This window comes from Lagopus muta, chromosome 4 (assembly GCF_023343835.1).
Source record: "Lagopus muta isolate bLagMut1 chromosome 4, bLagMut1 primary, whole genome shotgun sequence".
Lineage (NCBI taxonomy): Eukaryota > Metazoa > Chordata > Aves > Galliformes > Phasianidae > Lagopus > Lagopus muta.
This window is the reverse complement of record NC_064436.1, coordinates 61,948,705-61,962,771: the sequence shown is the minus strand read 5'-3', so window position 1 is coordinate 61,962,771 and position 14,067 is coordinate 61,948,705. Positions and strand designations below refer to the sequence as shown.

Below are 14,067 nucleotides of genomic sequence, written 5' to 3'. Positions count from 1 at the left end.
ATATTACTAACACTAATAAGTATTTGTAAAGTCAGGAGTGAAAATTAAAATTATATTCATATAGAATCATTAAGGTTGAGAAAGACCACTAACTAGTGCAACTATCAGTCCATCATCATCATGCCACTAATCATGTCCCTCAGTGCCACATCTATGAGTTTCTTGAACAGGGACAGTGATCTTCAAAAAAGATTACACAATTCCAGTTTCCTTTATGTTGAGGAGACCTTCCTTCTGATGAGGAACAGAATATTAGGTCCATAATGCTGATATTCTCTTTACTTACACTGTAGACAGTGAGCAAGTGACAAAATCACATATTCAGTGTTGACTATCAGTAATAAAACCCTTTGGTAACTCAAACATGACTATTACATAAGCTACTGTATGTATCTATAAGAAATTTTTTCAGCAGGTATTTCAGTACCTTTATTTTGGAGGTATTGTCTGGAAATATTGAGCTATAATTTTCACAGAATTGAGTAATAGCACTGTATCATAGGAAGATCATTCCAGTTGGTCAGGAGTAGCTTTTATGCAGAAAAAGATGCAGTAAGTGAGTGAGATATGCGGAATTGTTGATTATCTGATGTACAACAGGGTAAAGTTGCCATCAGCAAGTCATCCTCTCCCGTACAAACTCGGATACATTTGTTCAAAGTTATGTGTTGTTTAATCTTTTGTTTAAAATGGATGTTAGTGATTTCATACCTGACCAATGACTGAGAACAGCTACAATCCTTCTTCAGAAAGAATTTTGCTGCTTGATACCGTATGGCATGTGAGCATCCTGATAGCTTAATGAGTCTGTGTGAAGATAGAAGATGAATGTTACTCTAAGTCTTACAAGCTGTACGCCTTCTATAGGTAATGCCCAGTCAGCAGCTTTGCAGTCTAGTCATGTTTTTACAGGCAGTGATTTCAGTTTGTTCTATCATACTAATATAAAAGAAAATCAGTTTTATTTCTTATGTTAGCACTTGATGAAAAAACCGTGCATTTTAAACAAATTTTAACCTGAGAAGACATAAAATGCTTTCCAGTTGTGTTTCATCTATATCATCATGATCAGTTCAGGCAGGGCACAGATACCCCAGAACTCCATAAATTAGGATTTCTGTACCTTCACAGGCAAATTTTGAAGCACTTTATAAATACTTTATTTTTTCTTTAGTGTGTGATACTGAAACATGAAAGATAATAACCTTAATTGCCTGATGCATATCTATAAAGGAAAGTATTACTTTGCTTTAAAGAGGGTATTTGAAGATGGCAAAAAGAAGCACAAAAACCTGGGATATCCCACAATTAAAGTAACTCCTGAAAGTTTCATTTGGTATAGGTACATGTGTATTGTGATACTATTTTAATTATCATTCTCATTTTTCTCCCTGACACTTGCCAGCTTCAACATCTGTTTGGCATATTCTGTCATCTTCATCCTATCTTGAGAAAATTACAGTTTCTGAGCTTATCAGATGTATTGGCCAAGAGTTTTATGGTGAGATTTTTGGTGATTATGGGCAGTTGGTTGGAAGACTTGAATCATGAAAAGTGTGTTAAAAACCCATCTATGTGCTTATCTTGGGTTTCCAATCCAGGAAAACTCTGCCTCCAGTGCTGTATCTCCCTTTGCAGGAGCTCTAGTTAGATAGCGACATTCAGTCCTGGAGAGATCAGATTTTTCTCTTTCTTTTTTCCTTTTCTTTTTATCTACATCTTTCTTTTCACTTGTACCTCCTAGACCAGGCTTTATACTGCACTGGGTTGCATAGTGCAAGACCTGGGCTCTGCCGTTTAAAATCAGTAAGTTTTAGGATGCTACTTGGAGGTGCAGCATTGCCTCCACTACTGCACAGAGCTATATGGATGAATATTTGATGCATTTAGCAACTCCCAGTGGGAAGAATAAACTGTCATCTTTCCTCAAACAGGCTGATGTTCAGCTTTTGCTCAGTAAACACTTTTTTTTATCATGCTTCCTTTGTTTATATCCACGCTAGCAGAGTGTTCAGTTCTGAAGTGATGAAAACTTATCTGATGATTTCAAGTAACATATTCTGGAGGTCAGCACACTGCCACAGCTGTATACCTCTGGTGACCTCTCAGTGCTCGTTTTCTCTTGTTATTAAACTGAGACATTTCAGATCCTCGGTGACATTTCAAATGGGTCTTGGTTTGGGAAGTCAGACTATAAATGTAAGATAACTATCATAGACATTATACAAACAACCCCACAAAGTTCACATTCTCCTTGGAGCAACTTAAAATCTTTCCTGGTGTTTTCAGGTACGTTGGCCTTAGAGAATCTTTCAAACTTATTTATAATTTTCTATTTAAACTGACTAGTTCAGCTTTAACCCCATTCAAAATGAGGAACTAAGCTGTGAAATGCTGCATCAGATGGTCATTAACACAGCACTGGGACAGCAGGATGACAATGTGTCCAATCCCTGATTCAGTGTTTTCATTTATGCAGCTTCCTGGCTATTATCTCTCTCTTTGTAGCTATTATAGAGCCAAAAGACCTGAATTTCAACCTGAAAACCTTCAGTCTCAGTGCTGACAAATAGGAAAGAATATAGCAATGTCTCATCTATTTTATAAGCTCCTGAAGGAGGACATGGTCTTGTTTAGCATTTTTTCTGAGTATAGAAAAAGTGATGCCTTTCCATGCTTGGAATGAAAATAAGTATGGAAAAATGCTGGCAACAGAAAGGCAAGCACAAGTAATAACTTTTCTCCCAACCACTTGAGCCATTATTGCTTTCTGATATGTCAGGACCATTTTGATGCCATATCCCTGTAGAATAGTGGGTCTTGTTTTTCGTAGCAAAATGTAGTGTGGTTGTATAACTGTTGAAGATGGTTGGTTGTGAACATAATGAATTTTCAATTATTTATTTATGCTCCTAATAGAGGCAGAATCGCAGACTCATAGAACGGTTGAAGTTGGAAGGGACCTCTGGAGGTCATTTGGTCCAACCTTACCCACTCAAGCATGTATAATATTCACTATCAAGAATGACATTGAATGTTCTACTGCTACAAAACAATTAAAAACTGAGCTGCAGAGGAAGATGTAAGCTGCTTTTCCAGTTCAGATACAACCTAGCAAATAGTTTTGGCCACTAAAAAGTGAAGGAAAATATTCAGATACCAATTTGAATATTGAATTTAAATTTGGCTTTATTTCAAGATGAGGTTTTTCTATTTAAAAATGAGCCCAAATTAAATGGACAGATCTACCTTCATCTAATTGTCATCTTTTGACCAAACAAAGCAATCTAAACTCTCCTACCTACTCTGATGCAGCTGGACAGAAAAACATAATTATTTTTCAAGAGGAAAGTCACTTTTGCCCACAGTGAAGTGAGCAATATTCATTCATTTTTCAATCAGCCTAAGTGACCATACTAATTAAATCTTTATAGTACGTTTACTTCTAAAACACATCTGTATCTCCTTTCATTAAGTGAAAGATGACCACTGTAGCAGTCCAGTCTCTTTCCATTTCATATTTACTTTTAAGGAAATTAAGCAATTATCTTCAAGGCATCTATAAAGTAGAGTATGTGTGTCAAAAACTGTTCTAAGTAAATGGTTTCATAATTACAGCTATGCTGAGATGTTTGACAAAGAAGCTCATCCTGACAAAACCCCAAGTCCCTACAGAGTTACTACATGGTGAGAAGAAACCTGAAGTGGAGGTGTTAAAGCGCCATTCACTTTTGAAACTGCCTCTGGTGCGTGAACTGATGGGAGACCGAAAGGTAAATATGGAATGAATTCATGCACCATGATCTTGCTCTGACTGTAATTATATTTAAGATGCAAATGAACCAAGCTGTGAGTGACAGTGAGAGACAGAGTTACTGGGATGTACATAAGGAAGCAAACTTCATCACATGTCTCAAGTATTTTTTCAATCCTGCAGTGTGACTGGAATTAGTGTGCATGCGTTTCTCACTCTTGCACAGTCAAATGTAATTTGGTGTGTGCTTGATTGGTGAAACCTCTGAGGCTGAGTGCAAATTCAAGGTTAGACATCAGCCAGTGGACACACAGCTGACTACTAGTGATGGGTGGGCAAACACAGAAGCAAAGCGAGACCCCAGACCTCTGGGGTCATATTGGGATGTCAGTCAAACCCCTTAATTTGCCATCCTTTAGGAGTAATCAATGGCATAGCACCTGAGGGAGGATATTCCTGGCTGCATAACATAGGAAGAGATGCAGCAAATGTCCATTCAGATAATTGTTCAGGAATTCATTGTCTTGCAAAATCTGGTGGTTATTACAGGGAAAGAGAGTACTGGCTTATGCACTCACCAGAGAATTGGCAGTTATCATTCTGAAAGAGCAAAGAATGATGGTGTTACAGAAAATATTCCAGGAATAGCTTTGAAGCAAGGAACATGAACCTATTTATTTTGATGGAATCAGGGCTGCAGACTGTTGTATCCCAGCTCTGAACATATATTTTTTGCTTAATTTTGCAAGAGGGAAAGTGGATAAGAGTTTGCCACTGTGTTCTGGGAAAGTGCTTCTTGATAGGCCTTCCTTTTATGGTTTCAACATTAACTGATAGGGGCCTTTCAAAGCTATTAGCTTGCACAATGAATCAGTAACCACTTTACTGCTTTCTTCTAGGAATTGAACAGAGCTAATAATATGTTTTAGCTCAGCAAGTGAATTACCCATCTGGTAGTTGTATGGTGTTTATATCTTCATTTACTGGCTTCTAGAGAGGTATTAGAGTTCAAAACAAATTGAGAATATGTGTCTGCAGATCTTTTGTTTCAGGGTATCTTCTCCATCTTTCTTTCCATTTCATTTCATCTCTTGTCCCTACTCTGTTTCAGGGCTGCATTCTGGTTATGCCTCTGATGCAGACCTCCCCTTACAGAGGGGAGCTGCTGACAGCAAGTATCTTGTTCTTTGCCTGAAGCTACTGGCTCCTGTGCTTCTACAGAACATAGCAATTCAGACAGCTTAGTTGTCGAGACAGTCAAGTCCTGCATCCAGTCTAAACCTTTTATTATAAGACTCTTTCCTTAAGAAATTTAAGGTTCTTTCACTTTAGCTACAAACTACAGTTTGTACAGCAGTACATGGCTTTCTGTTGCTGTCAAAGCAGATCTGTTGTTTGATGTGCCATAGTTTTTGATCTGTTCCATAGTTATTAAGCCCCTCTGTAGACTAAAGGAGCAGAATTCAGAATGAAAGCATAGCACATCCTTGCAAAAATGAGGTCATTTGGTATTAATTAATCCACATGATTCATTGTGTTTTAAAACAAAAACAAAAACAAAAACATTTTCTTAGCAAGGTTCTTCCCTGAGAACAAATGCCTCATTAATTTTGAGCACTTTAGCCTGTATAAAGTATTACAGTTTGATAATGGCCATTTTGTAAGGATGCCACTCATCACATACTTATCAAACAACACACATTTATTAACCCACTGTGCATGCTGATTATTTATAATTCCTGACTGCCTAGACTGCAGAACCATGTAGCTGTCAATGTGTGGATTGTTCCTCTTGTTTCCTTCCAGTTGGATAGCCATTTGGGCAAATCCAAAATTTTGGTATGTGGCTTCCCAATTCTCAACATAGTGAGGAAAAGGCAAGAAATACAAGGTAATAAACGTGCAAACCTTCTTAAAGAAGCTGGAAAGAAACACAAGGAAGAGGGAACAGAATATAAGAGGAAGGACAAAAGGACAGTAGGCACAAATGAATATTCATTCCACTAATTTTCATTTCACAGCTCTTAGTGAGGCTTTTGACTTCAGGAGACCTCTATGTAGTCAGTGTTAAGAAAATGCTGTCCTAGTTTTCATACACTAGTGTGGTTTATGTCTTCATATTTCTCGCTATTAATAGTGATGGAAAAAAATGCAATCCCAAAGTTTAAGTGAAATGTGAATGCTGTTGAAAAAAGGTCTCTGGTGGACACTAGGCACAATTCTAGGCAGTCTAGGGTAGTTATTTTTTTAACCAAATGAAGATCTGTAATAAAGCCTCATTATCAACCTACTGCAGTCTTTTATGCCAGTGAAGAGTCTGACAGTTAATCCAAACTAACTACAGAGACAGAAGCTTTTACAAATGAATAAAACTTCAACTCCATTTAATTTCAGCTCTTATATTCAATTAATATCCTTACAGACCCCAGACTCCTTGCTCCAGCTTCTCCTTCTCAGCCCCTCCAGCCTTATCATACCTTCACTTCTTGTCATTTAGAATCAGAATCAGAGGTACAGAGACTCTTGAACAACCTGTCCCTAGAAAGATGTCTTTGTTCTATTAATTCTTAATTCTTTTTCGTTTGTGTGGGAACTATCTCAGTAATCTTACAGTAAAGTTGCCCACAGGTCTCTGTAGCCTTTTGTTAAGGACAGACTGCTTTCAGAACTTGCATTTCCCTTCCTAAAAATAATTTCTGTAGGAATTTGTTCATTATGAGGTGCCCTAGGACTGTTCCTTGGAATGAATGAAATTTGAGGCTGCACCTCAAGTATTCTGTTAAGTTTTGGTCCCTTCACTACAAGAAAGACTTTAAGTTTTGGATCATGTCCAGAGAAGGGCAACAAAGCTGATGAGGGGCCTGGAGCACAAGTCTTAAGAGGAGTGGCTGAGGGTACTGGGATTGTTTAGGAGGAGAGGAGGCTCAGGAGTGACCTTATTGCTCTTTGCAATTCCTTGAAAGGAGGTTGTGGTGAGGTGGGGTTTGGTCTCTTTTCCTGGATAACTAGCGTTAGGACTAGAGAGAATGGCCTCAAGTTGTGCCAGTGGAGGTTCAGGTTGGAGATTAGGAAAATTTCTTCTCAGAAAGAGTGGTGATGCATTGAAACAGCCTGCCCAGAGAGGTGGTGGAGTCACCAGCCCTGTAGGTTTTCAAGAGCTGCGGAGATGTAGCTCAGATAAACGTGGTTAGTGAGCATGATGGGGATAGTCGATGGTTGGACTAGATGATCTTGGAGGTCTTTTCCAATAAGCTATGATATGAATATGATTCCATAATTCTATTACACTGGTGTTGCTGCTCAAAAGAAGGTGGTTGGGTTTTAGTATCAGATTTCTGAGGCCAACAAAAGCAAATAGGCTACTGCACTGAGTTAGTGCTTGTGTACGTCTGAATGCTGATCCATTCTTTGTCCACATGGAAATCCCAAAACATATTTTCTGACAGCGATGAAAGAGTGGGCGTTCTCTTCCAGTTTGAGCCGTTATCAAGCTAGGCAATATAGGTTGATGGCTGGACTAGATTATATGATTGGTTGATAGATGGAGTAGAGGATCTTAGTGGTCTTTTTCAACTTTAATGATTCTATGATTTAATGATTAATGATGCCCTGCTAGGCAGGGGGATTGGAACTACATGATCCTTGGGGTCCCTTCCAACCCGGGTGATTCTGTGATTCTGTGATATGATTCAGTATTTTAGTCATGCCTTGCTAACTGCTACGCTCTGTTCTTCCTTTTAAATCTTTTGAACTGCAGCCTCTTCAACATCTGACTATTCCCTGCCTTTATTTATTTTGCCCACTGGAACCAGCTATCTATAGGGGTCCTTAATGTACCAGGATGACCTAAAAAAGTAATACTGCAAAACAAGAAAATGAAAGTGCACAACTCTCAACGAGGAGAGTCGGTGTTCCTCCTTTTCCTGTGAAATGAAGCACACCTGGTAAAAGTGTTGCCCATTCTGGTGAGTACATTTATCTTTGGCTTCTCTTGACAAAAAGAGTACATTACAACCTATTGTAGCACTTAGTGGCTTGAGTTTCCTAGCAACAGAGCTTTCTCTGAAGATGACCCTCCTCACTTCATTGTCTGAAACTGGGAGTTTTAGATAGCTTTGTATGGTTATAATGAACTTTAAATAAGCCTTTTCTTTATGGAAGCCTCATTTTCCATTAAGCATATTTTATTTCCATATCTCCTGGTAGCTTAACGATAAAATATAATAAAGGTGCTTATTGTAAATACAATCACAAAGGAGGTAAGTGGTTTCTTTTTCGTAAGTGCATCTGAATTAATGTTTAATAATCCAGCTGTTTGTTTTTCTTTAAATCTTTTCCCTGAGATTCAGAAAAACAGCTCTTATTTACTGAATGAAGAGCTTAGGGCTTTACAACCGATAGCTGTTATTAACAGCGTACATGAGATCATACTGAGTAAATGAGTAGTAAATAATTGTATTTGTATTTAATTTTTCTAAACATCAGATTTTATTCAGAATTCTTTACCCACTCCAGGGTTTGTAAAACTCAACGGTTTTTATATTTTGTTTGTCTATTTTTTCATTCTTTCAAGAACAGATATTTAGAAATGTGGAAGTTTAAAATGAATTCCTCAAGAGTTATCTGTGAGAAACCATAGCATAAATTCCCATTCTACTTTTTCTGTATAATACCTATACCATTTATATGCATCTCTGCATCACAAGCACCAAACTGATTGCTGTTCTAGTGTTTCCTCTCTGGAAAGCAGGAAAATTTATGAACTTCTAAAATAACTACAGAGCTGCAAAAGTGGCTGAAGATGTCAAAGATGTAGATAGGAACTGCTAGTGAAATTGTCCTTAGGAAAAGGATCCATTACTGAGAATGGCCCACATATCAGGCATGAATCAATAATGTTGGCATGCTGGGAAAAGAAAACCAAACATTTGATTTGATAAAGTATCATGGAACAAATAAAGAAATCCTTGAGCTGTAGTGGGCCCTCATGGGACTGCTGTATTCTGCATGGGGCAGCCTGGATTGGGAAGGGTATGAACAAAAATAATGATAAAGGTTGAGAAGCTAGAAAAAAAAAACTGGCTTCTATTGATAGATAGGATTTGCTTATCTTCAGGAAGGCTGAGAAGTGGTAGAGTGAAAATCCCCTAATATATAAGTGGAAAACTACTGAAAGTGGCAGTTTGAAGTTGCTTCACCTCAGTGAAGAACCTCTCTCTCTCTCTCTCATACATGAAGCTGAGAACAATGCAAGTCACCAGAGGAGGAGAAGCTGAGGTTGCTTTGGATCTTCTATTCTAGGCACAGATTTAGACTGCCTTTTTTAATGCATTAAGAAATAAAAATTTATTTTAGAGAACAGCATTAAGAAAGATAACGTGCAAATAAATGGTCATATTCCATTTGATTCCTGTTTCAGATGTCCATATTATTAGTGATGAAAACATATATTCAACATTTACCATATATAGCTTTTTTACCCGTGTGAACCATTAGATATGCAGACAGTGATGGTAACTTGGATAATGAATACAGTGTGTTTCCTTACTGCACTTGTATTCTATACTGGAGTTTCTGTTTGTACTTTATTGTTTGCATATGTTATCAGAATGTATGTATTCTGATATATGTATATACGAATCCTCTTTCACTGCCACATTAATAAATTCACGTTATGTCTCTTGACATCTATAAGTGTGCTGAGCAGGCCTTGAAGAAATTAGTAAACTGATGTTGGACATGATGCTAAGGGATGAGATGAGGCAGAAGTATAAGAAAAGGTTGTGGACATGTAATACAATCTTATGGTTATGTGTACAACAGCTCAGCATTGTTACTTAGAAAAAAGAAAGCAATTTCCTAGAAAAGGGTTTAAATTCTATATGTTCTCTTACAAGCTGTTGTCAAACCACTTAAAGCAGTTCAGTTTGATTCTACTGGAGGATATCACAAGAATCCTTCTGGAGAAATGTAGTTGTAGATGGGATGAACTTGCAGAGGAGAGCGTTTTCTGCATCTAAAGTGTAGAAATGCAAGAAAAAAAAAAAACACCCTTTAAAACTCTGTTTTAAACAACCATTTAAACAACCATTATTTGTCTCATGTTTGGGATTCTTGGGGCTGGGATACAGAGAAAAGAAATTTCTTGCTTTAGGGGAAACCAGAATATTTCCAGTTATGCAATTGATGTCATTTGACGTCCACTAGGGCCAGTGATGATCTGCAACCCTCTCAGTCTTTTGGAATACTCAGTCCACTGCTGAGGCAGTCCTTGTGTCACCAACTTCATGGCCGTGGGGTGGGAAGAAGCTGATCTTCTGAGCTGTGGGCAGCTCTACCTGCCTACAGAGCTACAAGATAGTGAAGTGCTGATAAACTGAGGCTGCAACCATGGGCTAAGTCTCCAGAGAAGGTATGCCTTGGGATAATTCAGGTCACCAACCAAACATAGCCAAAAGTGAACTGATGTCTATTGAAGTGAAGCTGATAGATTTTAGGAAGAAATTTTTACTGTGAGGGTGGTGAGAACTGGAGCAGATTGCCCAGAGGGGTTGAGGATGCCCTAATCCTGGAAGCATTCAAGGCCAGGCTGGATGGGGCTTTGAGCAACCTGGTCTAGAGGGAAGTGTTCCTACCTATAACAGGGGGATGGAACTAGATGATCTTAAAGGTCCCTTCCAACCCAAACCATTCTATGATTCTACGAAGTAGGCATGGTAAGAAGAATCATCCCCAGTCTTCTGATCCATGTGAAATTAATCATCAGTGCTAACAAAATATTGTTAGGTGGGCACCACGTACTCATCTGCTATGTTTTGTTTTGTTTTGTTTTTCGAAACAAAAATCACTGGCATACAGCAATTTTTCCTACGCTCCAGTGAAATTCCTCCCATCCACTGAATACTGTATTTTTATCAGAGTTATTTACATTCATCAGTGGCAATGACAGAACACACAGTAATAAATCAATGTAAACATTTTTGTTCACTGCTCATAAATGTAGTTGTTGATCAGTTACCATCCACTATAATTAAACAGCCATTGCAAAATGGAGATTTGTCTTACTGAGTGAAAAATCACAGTCTTATCAGGGAAATGCTTGTTAAGCATGCTTGTTCAAAAGATGTTTTGAAACATCTTAAGCTGCACTAAATTGTTAAAGAAACAACAATATTATTTGGAAGGTACAAAAGACACAGAAAAGAAGACATTTTATATCATGTACACAAAGCAAAGTAAATAAATAGTAAGATAGAATTCTGCTCTGTACTACCTTTTGCTTCATATTTCTCTGTAGAAATGACACATGATAGACCAGTGTTGAAGCAATTCTTCTTTTGACTGGGTTCTGAAAACCTCATGGCCATGGCTCTACTTCGAACTCTTCACTTCCATTCCCCAAAGGTATTTTCACTGATATTACGGAACTTTAGCTTAGGATGCTTTGCCATAACATTTTCATTCATATCAGGTTAGCAATTTAGCAGCTAGTACACATTTCTAATTAGAAATAAAAAATGAAAGAGCAGGGTAATTTCTTAATGCAATTTTCAAGGCCATCTGTAATGGGAGAAAAGTGACTAAGTAAATTACAAAGTGATAAGTTAAATTTAAAGTATTCATGTGATCATCTAATATTTCATTGGTTAGTAATCTTTCATGTATCAGTAAGATTTGAAATCTGATTTTGTTTCTCTCTCCTTTCTAGACATCTCAGTTTAAGCAAAAAAAGACAACAATGAATAAGACATTAGTATACCAAAAGTCATCCAGCGCCATTAGAATTATGATGAATAAAGGAGACATGGCTGAACTAGTCCATGAAGTCATGACAAAGGTAGTATGGCTGCCTTTATTTAAAGGTAAATTCTTCTTTCTCAGAACAGATCTGGAAAAATTGTCAGCCCATGCTATCAAAGTATCACTATCACAGTGAAACTTGGGGACATTATGTTTCTGGCCTGATTGTGCTCTTTTAGCATTATATGGCCTTTGGGAGAATCTCAGCACGCAGTGGGCAGCAGCGCCTCAGTGACTTTTGCTTCTTATTCTCTGCTGCCAGCCCTGCTCTGACTACAGGGCTCATCACTGCAGTCATCTTCAGACAGATACCTCATTGTCTGACTTGGAAATACCCACCTTAAAGCCTTTCAAGCTTTAAGGGCCTGAGTGTGGGGAAATCCAAAGTCTATTCACTCTCTTGGATCACTGTTTGGGATTTGTACAAAAGCAAAAGCAGTGTTCTTCCACCTTTGTTGCTTTCACATTGTCTTTCACACCAAATCCTTCTGGAAAAAGCATCTGTTTTAAATTTCTTGTGTTTTATTGAGAGGTCTTTCACTGTGGTTTCTGTAGTATTTCTGTTTCTAAAAGTGTAAGCCCATGGTCTAACCCCAGATGTGTTCATGGTTTTTCTCCAAATTAAGCTATGAGTGCGTGGAATAGTTCAGGATATTATGCATCTCATAATAGATAAATATATGGGATTCCTGCCAAATTAGAGTGGCTCAGAAGCTGCAGCGCCAGTAGAAGAAGTAAATCAGTTAGGAAGGTAATTACTGCCTCACACGATATGCATTCAGAACTTGGTGCATAGGCAAACAAGTTCAAGGAATTGCACTCATTTCCTTTGCTACTTTATTTGATTGTGCAGCAATGGAGAGACAATGAGTTAACTTCATTTGCATTAAATTTATGATCTCTGTTTTTCAAACCTCAAACAGTCGCTGAGATCAGGAATAAGTATAAAACATCCTATTTAGGTGTTTTATTTGCAGTGCTATTTTTCATCAGTGATTACTGCTGGCTAGATCACATTCCATCAACAGAGTGTAAAAGTGACGGGTAATAAGCAGATGTTAAAGAAACAACCCTAAAGGTACCATACAGGCTGGTTTTACTGTGTGATGGCCAATAGCTGAAAGACCAGAAAAATGTTAGGACTAACAGAACTGGGGCTAGACCCCTGCTAATAATCTGTATGGGAGAAGTGTTTGCAGCCATATGCTTACAATAAGCAATTAAATCCAGTCTCTTTATAAGAGAGGCCAGAGATGTACAAGACCAGATTACAAATCACGCGATTTTAAACCAGATCACCTCTGAGATTTTTATATTAGATTTTCTGATGTGGAAGCCTTTAGGCTGTGCATTTTCCACTTATCTTCTTAAGCTGCAGGAACTTGGAAACTTGTATTTTGTTTCCCAAGTGAAAGCTGAGATGACAATGTACAGACGTGAGTTAGGAGCTCAGACTCCAGAAAGAATACCAAATATTTTGCAGAGCCACTACTGAGAGTTTGCTTCTTGTACTGCTTTTTTTTAAGTATTCATCAAAGCAGGCTTAAGTGACATGGGTTGAATAAATCCAAATATAAGAGTATTTGGCTGAGCACTTATTGGTGATACAGAGAAGTCAAGATTAAGAGCTGCCACTATGGACTGCACTATCTCTTGACTGGTCAACACCTCATAGTCTCCTGCACAATTTTTTCAAGTACAAATGCAGCCAGCTTTGTTCTAGTCTGAATAACACCTCTTTTCCCTTTCATTTGATTTACAGCTGTGTCAGAAAGGGTTTAAACAAGTTTTGTGTAGGTTCATATTTACATTGAGAGGTTGTTGGACTCATTTGCTCTGTGGGCTCTCTAATGTATGGAGATCCCTGTGCAGCAGTGTCAGAATCAGAGACGGACATCACCTAGGACAAGTAGATGCAAGAAGTGCCATTCTGGTCCTTAGAAATATTCACATGGATTGAGAAGAAAATTCTAGCTTCTCAGTGGAGACTCAGCATTCACACACAAAGCAGAACCTGTGAAATCAGACTGTCCCATCAGATAGCGAACTTTGTCCTCCCACTTTGGCTTCTCCAGGAGTCTTCTCTGAAAATGTATCTACTGTCTTCTTGAATTTTGTAAGACTGAATTTGGGCATTCATGATTCACAACTACCATGGAAACTTATGGTGTGGAAGGATTTTGAATATTTGCCTGCACCACAGGCTTTTTTTTTTTTTTTTTTTTGTTGTTGTTGTTCAGATAATCAATATATAACAACAGTACTCATTTTAAGTCTGTTCTGAAATTTCCCTACCTGATCAGGGTTCTACAGTGCTGCAGATGTAGTGTTATTGGTGCCACAGTAACTTGGCAATAGTTTCAGTTTCAAAGGAAAACGGCCTGAATCATGATAGAAGAGCTGAAACACTAAAAACTCTCTCTGGTATGTAAGTATGAATTTTAAATCAATCAGTGTGAGGGAGAGCTGGTGTGGCAAAGACATGGAATTGGCTTTTGCAGGAATAAGTTGTG

General features: G+C 38.0%; 1 long non-coding RNA gene across 1 annotated transcript; it reads left to right on the top strand.

The window, feature by feature from the left end:
• Window positions 1–7,520: 7,520 nt before the first annotated feature.
• On the top strand, window positions 7,521–12,733 carry LOC125692776 (uncharacterized). Its single transcript, XR_007376826.1, has 4 exons — window positions 7,521–7,719; window positions 9,962–10,166; window positions 11,052–11,158; window positions 11,463–12,733. It is a non-coding gene; the product is annotated as an uncharacterized LOC125692776 (long non-coding RNA).
• The last annotated feature ends 1,334 nt before the right edge of the window (window positions 12,734–14,067 follow it).